Here is a 23,046-nt window from a genome sequence, read left to right as displayed (position 1 = left end):
AGTTTACAGTTTATCAATAGTTTTACATAAATAGTAATATTTCCACATAGTACAGTGCAACGTGAGGTCCAAAATCGCATTTCAAATTAGGTAATAACAGGAAATATATGCAAGGCAGTATAAGGTATATGTATAGAGTGGAAATTGTAATCGTTGCTCGCTCGCTCCGCTCGCTCGTAAAAATCTAGTCCAACCTCACAACCGATCCGACACGTTAGCAAATTTGAAATAAGTCGCCTCCTTATCGAAATACGAACGCAAGAGGGATTGGTTTTAGGATAGGCTATAGTTTTCGAGCGAGCGCAGCTAGCGAGGGTCGCGTAAAGGTGTGTCACAAAGCAACCGTTTGGCACATAGGGACATTGAAATATTCGCACCAGCCCGAGGAGCCGCTAGTCTTTATCGAATTGCGTACTGACAAAAGTTTACAGTTTATCAATAGTTTTACATAAATAGTAGTATTTCCACATAGTACAGTGCAACGTGAGGTCCAAAATCGCATTTCAAATTAGGTAATAACAGGAAATATATGCAAGGTAATATATCGCAAATGTATAGTTTGGAAATTGTAATCGTTGCTCGCTCGCTCCGCTCGCTCGTGAAAATCTAGACCAACCTCACATCCGATCCGACACGATCGCAAATTTGAAATAAGTCGCCTCCTTATCGAATAACGAACGTAAGAGGGATTGGTTTTAGGTTAGGCTATAGTTTTCGAGCGAGCGCAGCGAGCGAGGGACGCGTAAAGGTGTGTCACACACCAACGGTTTGGCACATAGGGACCTTGAAATATTCGCACCATCCCGAGGAGCCGCAAGTATTTATCGAACTGCGTACTGACAAAAGTTTACAGTTTATCAATAGTTTTACATAAATAGTAATATTCCCACATAGTACAGTGCAACGTGAGGTCCAAAATCGCATTTCAAATTAGGTAATAACAGGAAATATATGCAAGGTAATATATCGCAAATGTATAGTTTGGAAATTGTAATCGTTGCTCGCTCGCTCCGCTCGCTTGTAAAAATCTAGTCCAACCTCACAAACGATCCGACACGTTAGCAAATTTGAAGTAAGTCGCCTCCTTATCGAATAACGAACGTAAGAGGGATTGGTTTTAGGTTAGGCTATAGTTTTCGAGCGTGCGCAGCGAGCGAGGGACGCGTAAAGGTGTGTCACACACCGACGGTTTGGCACATGGGGACCTTGAAATATTCGCACCATCCCGAGGAGCCACAAGTATTTATCGAATTGCGTACTGTCAAAAGTTTACAGTTTATCAATAGTTTTACATAAATAGTAATATTTCCACATAGTACAATGCAACGTGAGGTCCGAAATCGCTGACAAAATTAGGCAATAACAGGAAATACATGCAAGGCAGAATAAGGTATATGTATAGAGTGGAAATTGTAGTCGTTGCTCGCTCGCTCCGCTCGCTCGTAAAAATCTAGTCCAACCTCACAACCGATCCGACACGTTAGCAAATTTGAAATAAGTCGCCTCCTTATCGAATTACGAACGCAAGAGGGATTGGTTTTAGGATAGGCTATAGTTTTCGAGCGAGCGCAGCTAGCGAGGGTCGCGTAAAGGTGTGTCACAAAGCAACGGATTGGCACATAGGGACATTGAAATATTCGCACCAGCCCGAGGACCCGAAAATCTTTATCGAACTGCGTACTGACAAAAGTTTACAGTTTATCAATAGTTTTACATAAATAGTAGTATTTCCACATAGTACAGTGCAACGTGAGGTCCAAAATCGCATTTCAAATTAGGTAATAACACGAAATATATGCAAGGTAATATATCGCAAATGTATAGTTTGGAAATTGTAAACGTTGCTCGCTCGCTCCGCTCGCTCGTGAAAATCTAGACCTACCTCACATCCGATCCGACACGATCGCAAATTTGAAATAAGTCGCCTCCTTATCGAATAACGAACGTAAGAGGGATTGGTTTTAGGTTAGGCTATAGTTTTCGAGCGAGCGCAGCGAGCGAGGGACGCGTAAAGGTGTGTCACACACCAACGGTTTGGCACATAGGGACCTTGAAATATTCGCACCATCCCGAGGAGCCGCAAGTATTTATCGAACTGCGTACTGACAAAAGTTTACAGCTTATCAATAGTTTTACATAAATAGTAATATTTCCACATAGTACAGTGCAACGTGAGGTCCAAAATCGCATTTCAAATTAGGTAATAACAGGAAATATATGCAAGGCAGTATAAGGTATATGTATAGAGTGGAAATTGTAATCGTTGCTCGCTCGCTCCGCACGCTCGTAAAAATCTAGTCCAACCTCACAACCGATCCGACACGTTCGAAAATTTAAAATAAGTCGCCTCCTTATCGAATAACGAACGCAAGAGGGATTGGCTTTAGGATAGGCTATAGTTTTCGAGCGAGCGCAGCGAGCGAGGGTCGCGTAAAGGTGTGTCACAAAGCAACCGTTTGGCACATAGGGACATTGAAATATTCGCACCAGCCCGAGGAGCCGCTAGTCTTTATCGAATTGCGTACTGACAAAAGTTTACAGATTATGAATAGTTTTACATAAATAGTAATATTTCCACATAGTACAATGCAACGTGAGTTCCGAAATCGCTGACAAAATTAGGCAATAACAGGAAATACATGCAAGGCAGTATAAGGTATATGTATAGAGTGGAAATTGTAATCATTGCTCGCTCGCTCCGCTCGCTCGTAAAAATATAGTCCAACCTCACATCCGATCCAGCAGGTTCGAAAATTTAAAATATGTAGCCTCCTTATCGAATAACGAACGCAAAAGGGATGGTTTTAGGTTAGGCTATCGTTTTCGAGCGAGCGCAGCGAGCGAGGGACGCGTAAAGGTGTGTCACAAACCAACGGTTTGGCACATAGGGACATTGAAATATTCGCAACAGCCCGAGGAGCCGAAAAAACTTTATCGAACTGCGTAGTGACAAAAGTTTACAGTTTATCAATAGTTTTACATAAATAGTAATATCTCCACATAGTACAGTGCAACGTGATGTCCGAAATCGCTGACAAAATTAGGTAATCACAGGAAATATATGCAAGGTAATATATCGCAAATGTATAGTTTGGAAATTGTAATCGTTACTCGCTCGCTCCGCTCGCTCGTGAAAGTCTAGTCCAACCTCACAACCGATCCGACACGTTCGCAAATTGGAAATAAGTCGCCTCCTTATCGAATAACGAACGCAAGAGGGCTTGGTTTTAGGTTAGGCTATAGTTTTCGAGCGAGCGCAGCGAGCGAGGGGCGCGTAAAGGTGTGTCACAAACCAACGGTTTGGCACATAGGGACATTGAAATATCCGCTCCAGCCCGAGGAGCCGGAAGTCTTTATCGAACTGCGTACTGACAAAAGTTTACAGTTTATCAATAGTTTTAAATAAATAGTAATATTTCCACATAGTACAGTGCAACGTGATGTCCGAAATCGCTGACAAAATTAGGCAATAACAGGAAATATATGCAAGGTAATATATCGCAAATGTATAGTTTGGAAATTGTAATCGTTGCTCGCTCGCTCCGCTCGCTCGTAAAAATCTAGTCCAACCTCACAACCTATCCGACACGTTAGCAAATTTGACATAATTCGTCTCCTTATCGAATAACGAAAGCAGGAGTGCTTGGTTTTAGGTTAGGCTATCGTTTTCGAGCGAGGGCAGCGAGAGACGGACGCGCAAAGGTGTGTCAGAAACCAACGGTTTGGCACATAGGGACCTTGAAATATTCGCACCAGCCCGAGGAGCCGCAAGTATTTATCGAACTGCGTACTGACAAATGTTTACAGTTTATCAATAGTTTTACATAAATAGTAATATTTCCACATAGTACAGTGCAACGTGATGTCCGAATTCGCAGACAAAATTAGGTAATAACTGGAAATATATGCAAGGCAATATAAGGTATATGTATAGCGCGGAAATTGTAATCGTTGCTCGCTCGCTCCGCTCGCTCGTGAAAATCTAGTCCTACCTCACATCCGATCAGACACGATCGCAAATTTGAAATAAGTCGCCTCCTTATCGAATAACGAACGCAAGAGGGATTGGTTTTTGGTTAGGCTATAGTTTTCGAGCGAGCGCAGCGAGCGAGGGACGCGTAAAGGTGTGTCACATACCAACGGTTTGGCACATAGGGACATTGAAATATTCGCACCAGCCCGAGGAGCCGAAAATCTTTATCGAACTGCGTACTGACAAACGTTTACAGTTTCTCAATAGTTTTACATAAATAGTAATATCTTCACATAGAACAGTGCAACCTGTGGTCCGAAATCGCTGACAAAATTAGGCAATAACAGGAAATATATGCAAGGTAATATATCGCAAATGTATAGTTTGGAAATTGTAATCGTTGCTCGCTCGCTCCGCTCGCTCGTAAAAATCTAGTCCAACCTCACAACCTATCCGACACGTTAGCAAATTTGAAATAATTCGTCTCCTTATCGAATAACGAAAGCAGGAGTGCTTGGTTTTAGGTTAGGCTATCGTATTCGAGCGAGGGCAGCGAGCGACGGACGCGCAAAGGTGTGTCACAAACCAACGGTTTGGCACATAGGGACATTGAAATATTCGCTCCAGCCCGAGGAGCCGGAAGTCTTTATCGAACTGCGTACTGACAAAAGTTTACAGTTTATCAATAGTTTTACATAAATAGTAATATCTTCACATAGTACAGTGCAACCTGTGGTCCGAAATCGCTGACAAAATTAGGCAATAACAGGAAATATATGCAAGGCAATATAAGGTATATGTATAGCGTGGAAATTGTAATCGTTGCTCGCTCGCTCCGCTCGCTCGCAAAAATCTAGTCCAACCTCACAACCGATCCGACACGTTAGCAAATTTGAAATAAGTCGCCTCCTTATCGAATAGCGAACGCAAGAGGGACTGTTTTAGGTTAGGCTATTGTTTTCGAGCGAGCGCAGAGAGCGAGGGACGCGTAAAGGTGTGTCACAAACCAACGGTTTGGCACATAGGGACATTGAAATATTCGCACCAGCCCGAGGAGCCGGAAGTCTTTATCGAATTGCGTACTGACGAAAGTTTACAGTTTGTCAATAGTTTTACATAAATAGTAATATTTCCACATAGTACAGTGCAACGTGATGTCCGAAATCGCTGACAAAATTAGGCAATAACAGGAAATACATGCAAGGCAGTATAAGGTATATGTATTGAGTGGAAATTGTAATCGTTGCTCGCTCGCTCCGCTCGCTCGTAAAAATCTAGTCCAACCTCACAACCGATCCGACACGTTCGCAAATTGGAAATAAGTCGCCTCCTTATCGAATAACGAACGCAAGAGGGCTTGGTTTTAGGTTAGGCTATAGTTTTCGAGCGAGCGCAGCGAGCGAGGGACGCGTAAAGGTGTGTCACAAACCAACGGTTTGGCACATAGGGACATTGAAATATCCGCTCCAGCCCGAGGAGCCGGAAGTCTTTATCGAATTGCGTACTGACAAAAGTTTACAGTTTATCAATAGTTTTACATAAATAGTAATATCTCCACATAGTACAGTGCAACGTGATGTCCGAAATCGCTGACAAAATTAGGTAATCACAGGAAATATATGCAAGGTAATATATCGCAAATGTATAGTTTGGAAATTGTAATCGTTACTCGCTCGCTCCGCTCGCTCGTGAAAGTCTAGTCCAACCTCACAACCGATCCGACACGTTCGCAAATTGGAAATAAGTCGCCTCCTTATCGAATAACGAACGCAAGAGGGCTTGGTTTTAGGTTAGGCTATAGTTTTCGAGCGAGCGCAGCGAGCGAGGGACGCGTAAAGGTGTGTCACAAACCAACGGTTTGGCACATAGGGACATTGAAATATCCGCTCCAGCCCGAGGAGCCGGAAGTCTTTATCGAACTGCGTACTGACAAAAGTTTACAGTTTATCAATAGTTTTAAATAAATAGTAATATTTCCACATAGTACAGTGCAACGTGATGTCCGAAATCGCTGACAAAATTAGGCAATAACAGGAAATATATGCAAGGTAATATATCGCAAATGTATAGTTTGGAAATTGTAATCGTTGCTCGCTCGCTCCGCTCGCTCGTAAAAATCTAGTCCAACCTCACAACCTATCCGACACGTTAGCAAATTTGACATAATTCGTCTCCTTATCGAATAACGAAAGCAGGAGTGCTTGGTTTTAGGTTAGGCTATCGTTTTCGAGCGAGGGCAGCGAGAGACGGACGCGCAAAGGTGTGTCAGAAACCAACGGTTTGGCACATAGGGACCTTGAAATATTCGCACCAGCCCGAGGAGCCGCAAGTATTTATCGAACTGCGTACTGACAAATGTTTACAGTTTATCAATAGGTTTACATAAATAGTAATATTTCCACATAGTACAGTGCAACGTGAGGTCCAAAATTGCATTTCAAATTAGGTAATAACAGGAAATATATGCAAGGTAATATATCGCAAATGTATAGTTTGGAAATTGTAATCGTTGCTCGCTCGCTCCGCTCGCTCGTAAAAATCTGGTCCAACCTCACAACCGATCCGACACGTTCGCAAATTGGAAATAAGTCGCCTCCTTATCGAATAACGAACGCAAAAGGGATGGTTTTAGGTTAGGCTATCGTTTTCGAGCGAGCGCAGCGAGCGAGGGACGCGTAAAGGTGTGTCACAAACCAACGGTTTGGCACATAGGGACATTGAAATATTCGCACCAGCCCGAGGAGCCGAAAATCTTTATCGAACTGCGTACTGACAAATGTTTACAGTTTATCAATAGTTTTACATAAATAGTAATATTTCCACATAGTACAGTGCAACGTGATGTCCGAATTCGCAGACAAAATTAGGTAATAACTGGAAATATATGCAAGGCAATATAAGGTATATGTATAGCGCGGAAATTGTAATCGTTGCTCGCTCGCTCCGCTCGCTCGTGAAAATCTAGTCCTACCTCACATCCGATCAGACACGATCGCAAATTTGAAATAAGTCGCCTCCTTATCGAATAACGAACGCAAGAGGGATTGGTTTTTGGTTAGGCTATAGTTTTCGAGTGAGCGCAGCGAGCGAGGGACGCGTGAAGGTGTGTCACATACCAACGGTTTGGCACATAGGGACATTGAAATATTCGCACCAGCCCGAGGAGCCGAAAATCTTTATCGAACTGCGTACTGACAAACGTTTACAGTTTATCAATAGTTTTACATAAATAGTAATATTTCCACATAGTACAGTGGAACGTGATGTCCGAAATCGCTGACAAAATTAGGTAATCACAGGAAATATATGCAAGGTAATATATCGCAAATGTATAGTTTGGAAATTGTAATCGTTGCTCGCTCGCTCCGCTTGCTCGTAAAAATCTAGTCCAACCTCACAACCGATCCGACACAAATATGGAAAAATATTCGCACCAGCCCGAGGAGCCGGAAGTCTTTATCGAATTGCGTACTGACGAAAGTTTACAGTTTGTCAATAGTTTTACATAAATAGTAATATTTCCACATAGTACAGTGCAACGTGATGTCCGAAATCGCTGACAAAATTAGGCAATAACAGGAAATACATGCAAGGCAGTATAAGGTATATGTATTGAGTGGAAATTGTAATCGTTGCTCGCTCGCTCCGCTCGCTCGTAAAAATCTAGTCCAACCTCACAACCGATCCGACACGTTCGCAAATTGGAAATAAGTCGCCTCCTTATCGAATAACGAACGCAAGAGGGCTTGGTTTTAGGTTAGGCTATAGTTTTCGAGCGAGCGCAGCGAGCGAGGGACGCGTAAAGGTGTGTCACAAACCAACGGTTTGGCACATAGGGACATTGAAATATCCGCTCCAGCCCGAGGAGCCGGAAGTCTTTATCGAACTGCGTACTGACAAAAGTTTACAGTTTATCAATAGTTTTACATAAATAGTAATATTTCCACATAGTACAGTGCAACGTGATGTCCGAAATCGCTGACAAAATTAGGCAATAACAGGAAATATATGCAAGGTAATATATCGCAAATGTATAGTTTGGAAATTGTAATCGTTGCTCGCTCGCTCCGCTCGCTCGTAAAAATCTAGTCCAACCTCACAACCTATCCGACACGTTAGCAAATTTGACATAATTCGTCTCCTTATCGAATAACGAAAGCAGGAGTGCTTGGTTTTAGGTTAGGCTATCGTTTTCGAGCGAGGGCAGCGAGAGACGGACGCGCAAAGGTGTGTCAGAAACCAACGGTTTGGCACATAGGGACCTTGAAATATTCGCACCAGCCCGAGGAGCCGCAAGTATTTATCGAACTGCGTACTGACAAATGTTTACAGTTTATCAATAGGTTTACATAAATAGTAATATTTCCACATAGTACAGTGCAACGTGAGGTCCATAATCGCATTTCAAATTAGGTAATAACAGGAAATATATGCAAGGTAATATATCGCAAATGTATAGTTTGGAAATTGTAATCGTTGCTCGCTCGCTCCGCTCGCTCGTAAAAATCTGGTCCAACCTCACAACCGATCCGACACGTTCGCAAATTGGAAATAAGTCGCCTCCTTATCGAATAACGAACGCAAAAGGGATGGTTTTAGGTTAGGCTATCGTTTTCGAGCGAGCGCAGCGAGCGAGGGACGCGTAAAGGTGTGTCACAAACCAACGGTTTGGCACATAGGGACATTGAAATATTCGCACCAGCCCGAGGAGCCGAAAATCTTTATCGAACTGCGTACTGACAAATGTTTACAGTTTATCAATAGTTTTACATAAATAGTAATATTTCCACATAGTACAGTGCAACGTGATGTCCGAATTCGCAGACAAAATTAGGTAATAACAGGAAATATATGCAAGGTAATATATCGCAAATGTATAGTTTGGAAATTGTAATCGTTGCTCGCTCGCTCCGCTTGCTCGTAAAAATCTAGTCCAACCTCACAACCGATCCGACACGTTCGCAAATTGGAAATATGTCGCCTCCTTATCGAATAACGAACGCAAGAGGGCTTGGTTTTAGGTTAGGCTATAGTTTCGAGCGAGCGCAGCGAGCGAGGGACGCGTAAAGGTGTGTCACAAACCAACGGTTTGGCACATAGGGACCTTGAAATATTCGCTCCAGCCCGAGGAGCCGGAAGTCTTTATCGAACTGCGTATTGACAAAAGTTTACAGTTTATCAATAGTTTTACATAAATAGTAATATCTTCACATAGTACAGTGCAACCTGTGGTCCGAAATCGCTGACAAAATTAGTCAATAACAGGAAATATATGCAAGGCAATATAAGGTATATGTATAGCGTGGAAATTGTAATCGTTGCTCGCTCGCTCCGCTCGCTCGCAAAAATCTAGTCCAACCTCACAACCGATCCGACACGTTAGCAAATTTGAAATAAGTCGCCTCCTTATCGAATAGCGAACGCAAGAGGGACTGTTTTAGGTTAGGCTATTGTTTTCGAGCGAGCGCAGAGAGCGAGGGACGCGTAGAGGTGTGTCACAAACCAACGGTTTGGCACATAGGGACCTTGAAATATTCGCACCAGCCCGAGGAGCCGCAAGTATTTATCGAATTGCGTACTGACAAAAGTTTACAGTTTATGAATAGTTTTACATAAATAGTAATATTTCCACATAGTACAGTGCAACGTGATGTCCGAATTCGCAGACAAAATTAGGTAATAACTGGAAATATATGCAAGGCAATATAAGGTATATGTATAGCGCGGAAATTGAAATCGTTGCTCGCTCGCTCCGCTCGCTCGTGAAAATCTAGTCCTACCTCAGATCCGATCCGACACGATCGCAAATTTGAAATAAGTCGCCTCCTTATCGAATAACGAACGCAAGAGGGATTGGTTTTAGGTTAGGCTATAGTTTTCGAGCGAGCGCAGCGAGCGAGGGACGCGTAAAGGTGTGTCACAAACCAACGGTTTGGCACATAGGGATATTGAAATATTCGCACCAGCCCGAGGAGCCTAAAACCTTTATCGAACCTCGTACTGACAAAAGTTTACAGTTTATCAATAGTTATACATAAATAGTAATATTTCCACATAGTACAATGCAACGTGATGTCCGAAATCGCTGACAAAATTAGGCAATAACAGGAAATACATGCAAGGCAGTATAAGGTATATGTATAGAGTGGAAATTGTAATCATTGCTCGCTCGCTCCGCTCGCTCGTAAAAATCTAGTCCAACCTCACATCCGATCCGACACGTTCGAAAATTTAAAATATGTCGCCTCCTTATCGAATAACGAACGCAAGGGGGCTTGGTTTTAGGTTAGGCTACAGTTTTCGAGCGAGCGCAGCGAGCGCGGGATGACTAAAGTTGTGTCACAAACCAACGGTTTGGCACATAGGGACATTGAAATATTCGCACCAGCCCGAGGAGCCGGAAGTCTTTATCGAATTGCGTACTGACGAAAGTTTACAGTTTGTCAATAGTTTTACATAAATAGTAATATTTCCACATAGTACAGTGCAACGTGATGTCCGAAATCGCTGACAAAATTAGGTAATAACAGGGAATATATGCAAGGTAATATATCGCAAATGTATAGTTTGGAAATTGTAATCGTTGCTCGCTCCCTCCGCTCGCTCGTAAAAATCTAGTCCAACCTCACTACCTATCCGACACGTTAGCAAATTTGAAATAATTCGTCTCCTTATCGAATAACGAAAGCAGGAGTGCTTGGTTTTAGGTTAGGCTATCGTTTTCGAGCGAGGGCAGCGAGCGACGGACGCGTAAAGGTGTGTCACAAACCAACGGTTTGGCACATAGGGACATTGAAATATTCGCACCAGCCCGAGGAGCCGAATATCTTTATCGAACTGCGTACTGACAAAAGTTTACAGTTTATCAATAGTTTTACATAAATAGTAATATTTCCACATAGTACAGTGCAACGTGATGTCCGAATTCGCAGACAAAATTAGGTAATAACTGGAAATATATGCAAGGCAATATAAGGTATATGTATAGCGCGGAAATTGTAATCGTTGCTCGCTCGCTCCGCTCGCTCGTGAAAATCTAGTCCTACCTCACATCCGATCCGACACGTTCGAAAATTTAAAATATGTCGCCTCCCTATCGAATAACGAACGCAAGAGGGATTGGTTTTAGGTTAGGCTATAGTTTTCGAGCGAGCGCAGCGAGCGAGGGACGCGTAAAGGTGTGTGACAAACCAACGGTTTGGCACATAGGGACATTGAAATATTCGCACCAGCCCGAGGAGCCGGAAGTCTTTATCGAATTGCGTACTGACGAAAGTTTACAGTTTGTCAATAGTTTTACATAAATAGTAATATTTCCACATAGTACAGTGCAACGTGATGTCCGAAATCGCTGACAAAATTAGGCAATAACAGGAAATACATGCAAGGCAGTATAAGGTATATCTATAGAGTGGAAATTGCAATCGTTGCTCGCTCGCTCCGCGCGCTCGTGAAAATCTAGTCCTACCTCACATCCGATCCGACACGATCGCAAATTTGAAATAAGTCGCCTCCATATCGAATAACGAACGCAAGAGGGATTGGTTTTAGGTTAGGCTATAGTTTTCGAGCGGGCGCAGCGAGCGAGGGACGCGTAAAGGTGTGTCACAAACCAACGGTTTGGCACATAGTGACATTGAAATATTCGCACCAGCCCGAGGAACCAGAAGTCTTTATCGAATTGCGTACTGACAAAAGTTTACAGTTTGTCAATAGTTTTACATAAATAGTAATATTTCCACATAGTACAGTGCAACGTGATGTCCGAAATCGCTGACAAAATTAGGTAATAACAGGGAATATATGCAAGGTAATATATCGCAAATGTATAGTTTGGAAATTGTAATCGTTGCTCGCTCGATCCGCTCGCTCGTAAAAATCTAGTCCAACCTCACAACCGATCCGACACGTTCGCAAATTGGAATTAAGTCGCCTCCTTATCGAATAACGAACGCAAGAGGGATGGTTTTAGGTTAGGCTATAGTTGTCGAGCGAGCGTAGCGAGCGAGGGACGCGTAAAGGTGTGTCACATACCAACGGTTTGGCACATAGGGACATTGAAATATTCGCACCAGCCCGAGGAGCCGAAAATCTTTATCGAACTGCGTACAGACAAACGTTTACAGTTTATCAATAGTTTTACATAAATAGTAATATTTCCACATAGTACAGTGCAACGTGATGTCCGAAATCGCTGACAAAATTAGGTAATCACAGGAAATATATGCAAGGTAATATATCGCAAATGTATAGTTTGGAAATTGTAATCGTTGCTCGCTCGCTCCGCTTGCTCGTAAAAATCTAGTCCAACCTCACAACCGATCCGACACGTTCGCAAATTGGAAATATGTCGCCTCCTTATCGAATAACGAACGCAAGAGGGCTTGGTTTTAGGTTAGGCTATAGTTTCGAGCGAGCGCAGCGAGCGAGGGACGCGTAAAGGTGTGTCACAAACCAACGGTTTGGCACATAGGGACCTTGAAATATTCGCTCCAGCCCGAGGAGCCGGAAGTCTTTATCGAACTGCGTATTGACAAAAGTTTACAGTTTATCAATAGTTTTACATAAATAGTAATATCTTCACATAGTACAGTGCAACCTGTGGTCCGAAATCGCTGACAAAATTAGTCAATAACAGGAAATATATGCAAGGCAATATAAGGTATATGTATAGCGTGGAAATTGTAATCGTTGCTCGCTCGCTCCGCTCGCTCGCAAAAATCTAGTCCAACCTCACAATCGATCCGACACGTTAGCAAATTTGAAATAAGTCGCCTCCTTATCGAATAGCGAACGCAAGAGGGACTGTTTTAGGTTAGGCTATTGTTTTCGAGCGAGCGCAGAGAGCGAGGGACGCGTAGAGGTGTGTCACAAACCAACGGTTTGGCACATAGGGACCTTGAAATATTCGCACCAGCCCGAGGAGCCGCAAGTATTTATCGAATTGCGTACTGACAAAAGTTTACAGTTTATGAATAGTTTTACATAAATAGTAATATTTCCACATAGTACAGTGCAACGTGATGTCCGAATTCGCAGACAAAATTAGGTAATAACTGGAAATATATGCAAGGCAATATAAGGTATATGTATAGCGCGGAAATTGAAATCGTTGCTCGCTCGCTCTGCTCGCTCGTGAAAATCTAGTCCTACCTCAGATCCGATCCGACACGATCGCAAATTTGAAATAAGTCGCCTCCTTATCGAATAACGAACGCAAGAGGGATTGGTTTTAGGTTAGGCTATAGTTTTCGAGCGAGCGCAGCGAGCGAGGGACGCGTAAAGGTGTGTCACAAACCAACGGTTTGGCACATAGGGACATTGAAATATTCGCACCAGCCCGAGGAGCCGGAAGTCTTTATCGAATTGCGTACTGACGAAAGTTTACAGTTTGTCAATAGTTTTACATAAATAGTAATATTTCCACATAGTACAGTGCAACGTGATGTCCCAAATCGCTGACAAAATTAGGCAATAACAGGAAATACATGCAAGGCAGTGTAAGGTATATGTATTGAGTGGAAATTGTAATCGTTGCTCGCTCGCTCCGCTCGCTCGTAAAAATCTAGTCCAACCTCACAACCGATCCGACACGTTCGAAAATTTAAAATAAGTCGCCTCCTTATCGAATAACGAACGCAAGGGGGCTTGGTTTTAGGTTAGGCTACAGTTTTCGAGCAAGCGCAGCGAGCGCGGGATGACTAAAGGTGTGTCACAAACCAACGGTTTGGCACATAGGGACATTGAAATATTCGCACCAGCCCGAGGAGCCGGAAGTCCTTATCGAATTGCGTACTGACGAAAGTTTACAGTTTGTCAATAGTTTTACATAAATAGTAATATTTCCACATAGTACAGTGCAACGTGATGTCCGAAATCGCTGACAAAATTAGGTAATAACAGGGAATATATGCAAGGTAATATATCGCAAATGTATAGTTTGGAAATTGTAATCGTTGCTCGCTCCCTCCGCTCGCTCGTAAAAATCTAGTCCAACCTCACTACCTATCCGACACGTTAGCAAATTTGAAATAATTCGTCTCCTTATCGAATAACGAAAGCAGGAGTGCTTCGTTTTAGGTTAGGCTATCGTTTTCGAGCGAGGGCAGCGAGCGACGGACGCGTAAAGGTGTGTCACAAACCAACGGTTTGGCACATAGGGACATTGAAATATTCGCACCAGCCCGAGGAGCCGAAAATCTTTATCGAACTGCGTACTGACAAAAGTTTACAGTTTATCAATAGTTTTACATAAATAGTAATATTTCCACATAGTACAGTGCAACGTGATGTCCGAATTCACAGACAAAATTAGGTAATAACTGGAAATATATGCAAGGCAATATAAGGTATATGTATAGCGCGGAAATTGTAATCGTTGCTCGCTCGCTCCGCTCGCTCGTGAAAATCTAGTCCTACCTCACATCCGATCCGACACGTTCGAAAATTTAAAATATGTCGCCTCCCTATCGAATAACGAACGCAAGAGGGATTGGTTTTAGGTTAGGCTATAGTTTTCGAGCGAGCGCAGCGAGCGAGGGACGCGTAAAGGTGTGTGACAAACCAACGGTTTGGCACATAGGGGCATTGAAATATTCGCACCAGCCCGAGGAGCCGGAAGTCTTTATCGAATTGCGTACTGACGAAAGTTTACAGTTTGTCAATAGTTTTACATAAATAGTAATATTTCCACATAGTACAGTGCAACGTGATGTCCGAAATCGCTGACAAAATTAGGCAATAACAGGAAATACATGCAAGGCAGTATAAGGTATATCTATAGAGTGGAAATTGCAATCGTTGCTCGCTCGCTCCGCGCGCTCGTGAAAATCTAGTCCTACCTCACATCCGATCCGACACGATCGCAAATTTGAAATAAGTCGCCTCCATATCGAATAACGAACGCAAGAGGGATTGGTTTTAGGTTAGGCTATAGTTTTCGAGCGGGCGCAGCGAGCGAGGGACGCGTAAAGGTGTGTCACAAACCAACGGTTTGGCACATAGTGACATTGAAATATTCGCACCAGCCCGAGGAACCGGAAGTCTTTATCGAATTGCGTACTGACAAAAGTTTACTGTTTGTCAATAGTTTTACATAAATAGTAATATTTCCACATAGTACAGTGCAACGTGGTGTCCGAAATCGCTGACAAAATTAGGTAATAACAGGGAATATATGCAAGGTAATATATCGCAAATGTATAGTTTGAAAATTGTAATCGTTGCTCGCTCGATCCGCTCGCTCGTAAAAATCTAGTCCAACCTCACAACCTATCCGACACGTTAGCAAATTTGAAATAATTCGTCTCCTTATCGAATAACGAAAGCAGGAGTGCTTGGTTTTGGGTTAGGCTATCGTTTTCGAGCGAGGGCAGCGAGCGACGGACGCGTAAAGGTGTGTCACAAACCAACGGTTTGGCACATAGGGACATTGAAATATTCGCACCAGCCCGAGGAGCCGAAAATCTTTATCGAACTGCGTACTGACAAATGTTTACAGTTTATCAATAGTTTTACATAAATAGTAATATTTCCACATAGTACAGTGCAACGTGATGTCCGAATTCGCAGACAAAATTAGGCAATAACTGGAAATATATGCAAGGCAATATAAGGTATATCTATAGAGTGGAAATTGCAATCGTTGCTCGCTCGCTCCGGGCGCTCGTGAAAATCTAGTCCTACCTCACATCCGATCCGACACGATCGCAAATTTGAAATAAGTCGCCTCCATATCGAATAACGAACGCAAGAGGGATTGGTTTTAGGTTAGGCTATTGTTTTCGAGCGAGCGCAGAGAGCGAGGGACGCGTAAAGGTGTGTCACAAACCAACGGTTTGGCACATAGGGACCTTGAAATATTCGCACCAGCCCGAGAAGCCGCAAGTATTTATCGAATTGCGTACTGACAAAAGTTTACAGTTTATGAATAGTTTTACATAAATAGTAATATTTCCACATAGTACAATGCAACGTGAGGTCCGAAATCGCTGACAAAATTAGGCAATAACAGGAAATACATGCAAGGCAGTATAAGGTATATGTATAGAGTGGAAATTGTAATCATTGCTCGCTCGCTCCGCTCGCTCGTAAAAATCTAGTCCAAGCTCACATCCGATCCGACACGTTCGAAAATTTAAAATATGTCGCCTCCTTATCGAATAACGAACGCAAGTGGGCTTGGTTTTAGGTTAGGCTACAGTTTTCGAGCGAGCGCAGCGAGCGCGGGATGACTAAAGTTGTGTCACAAACCAACGGTTTGGCACATAGGGACATTGAAATATTCGCACCAGCCCGAGGAGCCGGAAGTCTTTATCGAATTGCGTACTGACGAAAGTTTACAGTTTGTCAATAGTTTTACATAAATAGTAATATTTCCACATAGTACAGTGCAACGTGATGTCCGAAATCGCTGACAAAATTAGGTAATAACAGGGAATATATGCAAGGTAATATATCGCAAATGTATAGTTTGGAAATTGTAATCGTTGCTCGCTCGATCCGCTCGCTCGTAAAAATCTAGTCCAACCTCACAACCTATCCGACACGTTAGCAAATTTGAAATAATTCGTCTCCTTATCGAATAACGAAAGCGGGAGTGCTTGGTTTTGGGTTAGGCTATCGTTTTCGAGCGAGGGCATCGAGCGACGGACGCGTAAAGGTGTGTCACAAACCAACGGTTTGGCACATAGGGACATTGAAATATTCGCACCAGCCCGAGGAGCCGAAAATCTTTATCGAACTGCGCACTGACAAAAGTTTACAGTTTATCAATAGTTTTACATAAATAGCAATATTTCCACATAGTACAGTGCAACGTGATGTCCGAATTCGCAGACAAAATTAGGTAATAACTGAAATATATGCAAGTCAATATAAGGTATATGTATAGCGCGGAAATTGTAATCGTTGCTCGCTCGCTCCGCGCGCTCGTGAAAATCTAGTCCTACCTCACATCCGATCCGACACGATCGCAAATTTGAAATAGGTCGCCTCCATATCGAATAACGAACGCAAGAGGGATTGGTTTTTAGGTTAGGCTATAGTTTTCGAGCGGGCGCAGCGAGCGAGGGGACGCGTAAAGGTGTGTCACAAACCAACGGTTTGGCACATAGGGACATTGAAAATGTTCGCACCAGCCCGAGGAGCCGGAAGTCTTTATCGAATTGCGTACTGACGAAAGTTTTACAGTTTTTCAATAGTTTTACATAAATAGTAATATTTCCACATAGTACAGTGCAACGTGATGTCCGAAATCGCTGACAAAATTAGGCAATAACAGGAAATACATGCAAGGCAGTATAAGGTATATGTATTGAGTGGAAATTGTAATCGTTGCTCGCTCGCTCCGCTCGCTCGTAAAAATCTAGTCCAACCTCACAACCGATCCGACACGTTCGAAAATTTAAAATAAGTCGCCTCCTTATCGAATAACGAACGCAAGGGGGCTTGGTTTTAGGTTAGGCTACAGTTTTCGAGCGAGCGCAGCGAGCGCGGGAAGACTAAAGGTGTGTCACAAACCAACGGTTTGGCACATAGGGACATTGAAATATTCGCACCAGCCCGAGGAGCCGGAAGTCTTTATCGAATTGCGTACTGACGAAAGTTTACAGTTTATCAATAGTTTTACATAAATAGTAATATTTCCACATAGTACAGTGCAACGTGATGTCCGAAATCGCTGACAAAATTAGGTAATAACAGGAAATATATGCAAGGTAATATATCGCAAATGTATAGTTTGGAAATTGTAATCATTGCTCGCTCGCTCCGCTCGCTCGTAAAAATCTAGTCCAACCTCACAACCGATCCGACACGTTCGCAAATTGGAAATATGTCGCCTCCTTATCGAATAACGAACGCAAGAGGGCTTGGTTTTAGGTTAGGCTATAGTTTTCGAGCGAGCGCAGCGAGCGAGGGACGCGTAAAGGTGTGTCACATACCAACGGTTTGGCACATAGGGACATTGAAATATTCGCACCAGCCCGAGGAGCCGAAAATCTTCATCGAACTGCGTACTGACAAAAGTTTACAGTTTATCAATAGTTTTACATAAATAGTAATATCTCCACATAGTACAGTGCAACCTGTGGTTCCGAAATCGCTGACAAAATTAGTCAATAACAGGAAATATTTGCAAGGCAATATAAGGTATATGTATAGCGTGGAAATTGTAATCGTTGCTCGCTCGCTCCGCTCGCTCGTAAAAATCTAGTCCAACCTCACAACCGATCCGACACGTTAGCAAATTTGAAATAAGTCGCCTCCTTATCGAATAACGAACGCAAGAGGGATTGGTTTTAGGTTAGGCTATTGTTTTCGAGCGAGCGCAGAGAGCGAGGGACGCGTAAAGGGTCACAAATCAACGGTTTTGCACATTGGGACCTTGAAATATTCGCACCAGCCCGAGGAGCCGAAAATCTTTATCGAACTGCGTACTGACAAAAATTTACAGTTTATCAATAGTTTTACATAAATGGTGATATCTCCACATAGTACAGTGCAACGTGATGTCCGAATTCGCAGACAAAATTAGGTAATAACTGGAAATATATGCAAGGCAATATAAGGTATATGTATAGCGTGGAAATTGTAATCGTTACTCGCTCGCTCCGCTCGCTCGTGAAAGTCTAGTCCAACCTCACAACCGATCCGACACGTTCGCAAATTGGAAATAAGTCGCCTCCTTATCGAGTAACGAACGCAAGAGGGATTGGTTTTAGGATAGGCTATAGTTTTTGAGCGAGCGCAGCGAGCGAGGTTCGCGTAAAGGTATGTCACAAAGCAACGGTTTGGCACATAGGGACCTTGATATATTCGCACCAGCCGGAGGAGCCGCAAGTATTTATCGAACTGCGTACTGACAAATGTTTACAGTTTATCAATAGGTTTACATAAATAGTAATATTTCCACATAGTACAGTGCAACGTGAGGTCCAAAATCGCATTTCAAATTAGGTAATAACAGGAAATATATGCAAGGTAATATATCGCAAATGTATAGTTTGGAAATTGTAATCGTTGCTCGCTCGCTCCGCTCGCTCGTAAAAATCTAGTCCAACCTCACAAACCGATCCGACACGTTCGCAAATTGGAAATAAGTCGCCTCCTTATCGAATAACGAACGCAAGAGGGATGGTTGTAGGTTAGGCTATCGTTTTCGATCGAGCGCAGCGAGCGAGGGACGTGTAAAGGTGTGTCACAAACCAATGGTTTGGCACATAGGGACATTGAAATATTCGCACCAGCCCGAGGAGCCGAAAATCTTTATCGAACTGCGTACTGACAAAAGTTTACAGTTTATCAATAGTTTTACATAAATAGTAATATCTCCACATAGTACAGTGCAACGTGATGTCCGAATTCGCAGACAAAATTAGGTAATAACTGGAAATATATGCAAGGCAATATAAGGTATATGTATAGCGTGGAAATTGTAATCGTTACTCGCTCGCTCCGCTCGCTCGTGAAAGTCTAGTCCAACCTCACAACCGATCCGACACGTTCGCAAATTGGAAATAAGTCGCCTCCTTATCGAATAACGAACGCAAGAGGGATTGGTTTTAGGATAGGCTATAGTTTTTGAGCGAGCGCAGCGAGCGAGGGACGCGTAAAGGTGTATCACAAACCAACGGTTTGGCACATAGGGACCTTGAAATATTCGCACCAGCCCGAGGAGCCGCAAGTATTTATCGAACTGCGTACTGACAAATGTTTACAGTTTATCAATAGGTTTACATAAATAGTAATATTTCCACATAGTACAGTGCAACGTGAGGTCCAAAATCGCATTTCAAATTAGGTAATAACAGGAAATATATGCAAGGTAATATATCGCAAATGTATAGTTTGGAAATTGTAATCGTTGCTCGCTCGCTCCGCTCGCTCGTAAAAATCTAGTCCAACCTCACAACCGATCCGACACGTTCGCAAATTGGAAATAAGTCGCCTCCTTATCGAATAACGAACGCAAGAGGGATGGTTTTATGTTAGGCTATAGTTGTCGAGCGAGCGTAGCGAGCGAGGTTCGTGTAAAGGTGTGTCACAAAGCAACGGTTTGGCACATAGGGATATTGAAATATTCGCACCAGCCCGAGGAGCCTAAAATCATTATCGAACCTCGTACTGAGAAAAGTTTACAGTTTATCAATAGTTATACATAAATAGTAATATTTCCACATAGTACAATGCAACGTGAGGTCCGAAATCGCTGACAAAATTAGGCAATAACAGGAAATACATGCAAGGCAGTATAAGGTATATGTATAGAGTGGAAATTGCAATCGTTGCTCGCTCGCTCCGCTCGCTCGTAAAAATCTAGTCCAACCTCACAACCGATCCGACACGTTAGCAAATTTGAAATAAGTCGCCTCCTTATCGAATAACGAACGCAAGAGGGATTGGTTTTAGGTTAGGCTATTGTTTTCGAGCGAGCGCAGAGAGCGGGGGACGCGTAAAGGTGTGTCACAAATCAACGGTTTGGCACATTGGGACCTTGAAATATTCGCACCAGCCCGAGGAGCCGCAAGTATTTATCGAATTGCGTACTGACAAAAGTTTACAGTTTATGAATAGTTTTACATAAATAGTAACATTTCCACATAGTACAATGCAACGTGAGTTCCGAAATCGCTGACAAAATTAGGCAATAACAGGAAATACATGCAAGGCAGTATAAGGTATATGTATAGAGGGGAAATTGTAATCATTGCTCGCTCGCTCCGCTCGCTCGTAAAAATATAGTTCAACCTCACATCCGATCCGACACGTTCGAAAATTTAAAATATGTCGCCTCCTTATCGAATAACGAACGCAAGGGGGCTTGGTTTTAGGTTAGGCTACAGTTTTCGAGCGAGCGCAGCGAGCGCGGGATGACTAAAGGTGTGTCACAAACCAACGGTTTGGCACATAGGGACATTGAAATATTCGCACCAGCCCGAGGAGCCGGAAGTCTTTATCGAATTGCGTACTGAAGAAAGTTTACAATTTGTCAATAGTTTTACATAAATAGTAATATTTCCACATAGTACAGTGCAACGTGATGTCCGAAATCGCTGACAAAATTAGGTAATAACAGGAAATATATGCAAGGTAATATATCGCAAATGTATAGTTTGGAAATTGTAATCGTTGCTCGCTCGCTCCGCTCGCTCGTAAAAATCTAGTCCAACCTCACAACTTATCCGACACGTTAGCAAATTTGAAATAATTCGTCTCCTTATCGAATAACGAAAGCAGGAGTGCTTGGTTTTAGGTTAGGCTATCGTTTTCGAGCGAGGGCAGCGAGCGACGGACGCGTAAAGGTGTGTCAGAAACCAACGGTTTGGCACATAGGGACCTTGAAATATTCGCACCAGCCCGAGGAGCCGCAAGTATTTATCGAACTGCGTACTGACAAATGTTTACAGTTTATCAATAGGTTTACATAAATAGTAATATTTCCACATAGTACAGTGCAACGTGAGGTCCAAAATCGCATTTCAAATTAGGTAATAACAGGAAATATATGCAAGGTAATATATCGCAAATGTATAGTTTGGAAATTGTAATCGTTGCTCGCTCGCTCCGCTCGCTCGTAAAAATCTAGTCCAACCTCACAACCGATCCGACACGTTCGCAAATTGGAAATAAGTCGCCTCCTTATCGAATAACGAACGCAAGAGGGATGGTTGTAGGTTAGGCTATCGTTTTCGAGCGAGCGCAGCGAGCGAGGGTCGCGTAAAGGTGTGTCACAAACCAACGGTTTGGCACATAGGGACATTGAAATATTCGCACCAGCCCGAGGAGCCGAAAATCTTTATCGAACTGCGTACTGACAAAAGTTTACAGTTTATCAATAGTTTTACATAAATAGTAATATCTCCACATAGTACAGTGCAACGTGATGTCCGAATTCGCAGACAAAATTAGGTAATAACTGGAAATATATGCAAGGCAATATAAGGTATATGTATAGCGTGGAAATTGTAATCGTTACTCGCTCGCTCCGCTCGCTCGTGAAAGTCTAGTCCAACCTCACAACCGATCCGACACGTTCGCAAATTGGAAATAAGTCGCCTCCTTATCGAATAACGAACGCAAGAGGGATTGGTTTTAGGATAGGCTATAGTTTTTGAGCGAGCGCAGCGAGCGAGGTTCGCGTAAAGGTGTGTCACAAAGCAACGGTTTGGCACATAGGCACCTTGAAATATTCGCACCAGCCGGAGGAGCCGCAAGTATTTATCGAACTGCGTACTGACAAATGTTTACAGTTTATCAATAGGTTTACATAAATAGTAATATTTCCACATAGTACAGTGCAACGTGATGTCCGAAATCGCTGACAAAATTAGGTAATCACAGGAAATATATGCAAGGTAATATATCGCAAATGTATAGTTTGGAAATTGTAATCGTTGCTCGCTCGCTCCGCTTGCTCGTAAAAATCTAGTCCAACCTCACAACCGATCCGACACGTTCGCAAATTGGAAATATGTCGCCTCCTTATCGAATAACGAACGCAAGAGGGCTTGGTTTTAGGTTAGGCTATAGTTTTCGAGCGAGGGCAGCGAGCGAGGGACGCGTAAAGGTGTGTCACAAACCAACGGTTTGGCACATAGGGACATTGAAATATTCGCACCAGCCCGAGGAGCCGAAAATCTTTATCGAACTGCGTACTGACAAAAGTTTACAGTTTATCAATAGTTTTACATAAATAGTAATATCTCCACATAGTACAGTGCAACGTGATGTCCGAATTCGCAGACAAAATTAGGTAATAACTTGAAATATATGCAAGGCAATATAAGGTATATGTATAGCGTGGAAATTGTAATCGTTACTCGCTCGCTCCGCTCGCTCGTGAAAGTCTAGTCCAACCTCACAACCGATCCGACACGTTCGCAAATTGGAAATAAGTCGCCTCCTTATCGAATAACGAACGCAAGAGGGATTGGTTTTAGGATAGGCTATAGTTTTTGAGCGAGTGCAGCGAGCGAGGTTCGCGTAAAGGTGTGTCACAAAGCAACGGTTTGGCACATAGGGACCTTGAAATATTCGCACCAGCCCGAGGAGCCGCAGGTATTTATCGAACT

At 42.9% G+C, this 23,046-nt stretch overlaps 1 long non-coding RNA gene across 18 annotated transcripts in view; it reads left to right on the top strand.

Moving 5' to 3' along the window:
* Positions 1–21,970, top strand: part of LOC126927829 (uncharacterized) — a 170,822-nt gene extending 148,852 nt beyond the window's left edge. For 7 of the 18 annotated variants that reach the window (XR_007715942.1, XR_007715947.1, XR_007715941.1 and 4 more), the window contains exons 2-3: positions 17,482–17,691; positions 18,534–18,596. This is a non-coding gene — a long non-coding RNA (uncharacterized LOC126927829). Of the gene's footprint in view, positions 1–2,819; positions 2,858–4,915; positions 5,390–5,652; positions 5,812–6,615; positions 6,655–7,422; positions 7,779–8,582; positions 8,622–9,780; positions 9,886–11,938; positions 11,995–13,126; positions 13,259–17,481; positions 17,692–18,533; positions 18,597–19,377; positions 19,441–21,907 lie in introns of those variants that run through there. The other 11 variants (XR_007715954.1, XR_007715945.1, XR_007715946.1 and 8 more) reach the window with 11 other exon arrangements.
* Positions 21,971–23,046: the final 1,076 nt, after the last annotated feature.

This window comes from Bombus affinis, unplaced genomic scaffold, assembly GCF_024516045.1.
Source record: "Bombus affinis isolate iyBomAffi1 unplaced genomic scaffold, iyBomAffi1.2 ctg00000252.1, whole genome shotgun sequence".
NCBI classification, from domain to species: Eukaryota; Metazoa; Arthropoda; class Insecta; order Hymenoptera; family Apidae; genus Bombus; species Bombus affinis.
The sequence above is the reverse complement of the archived record's forward strand: the minus strand, read 5'-3'. Positions and strand labels throughout refer to the sequence as shown.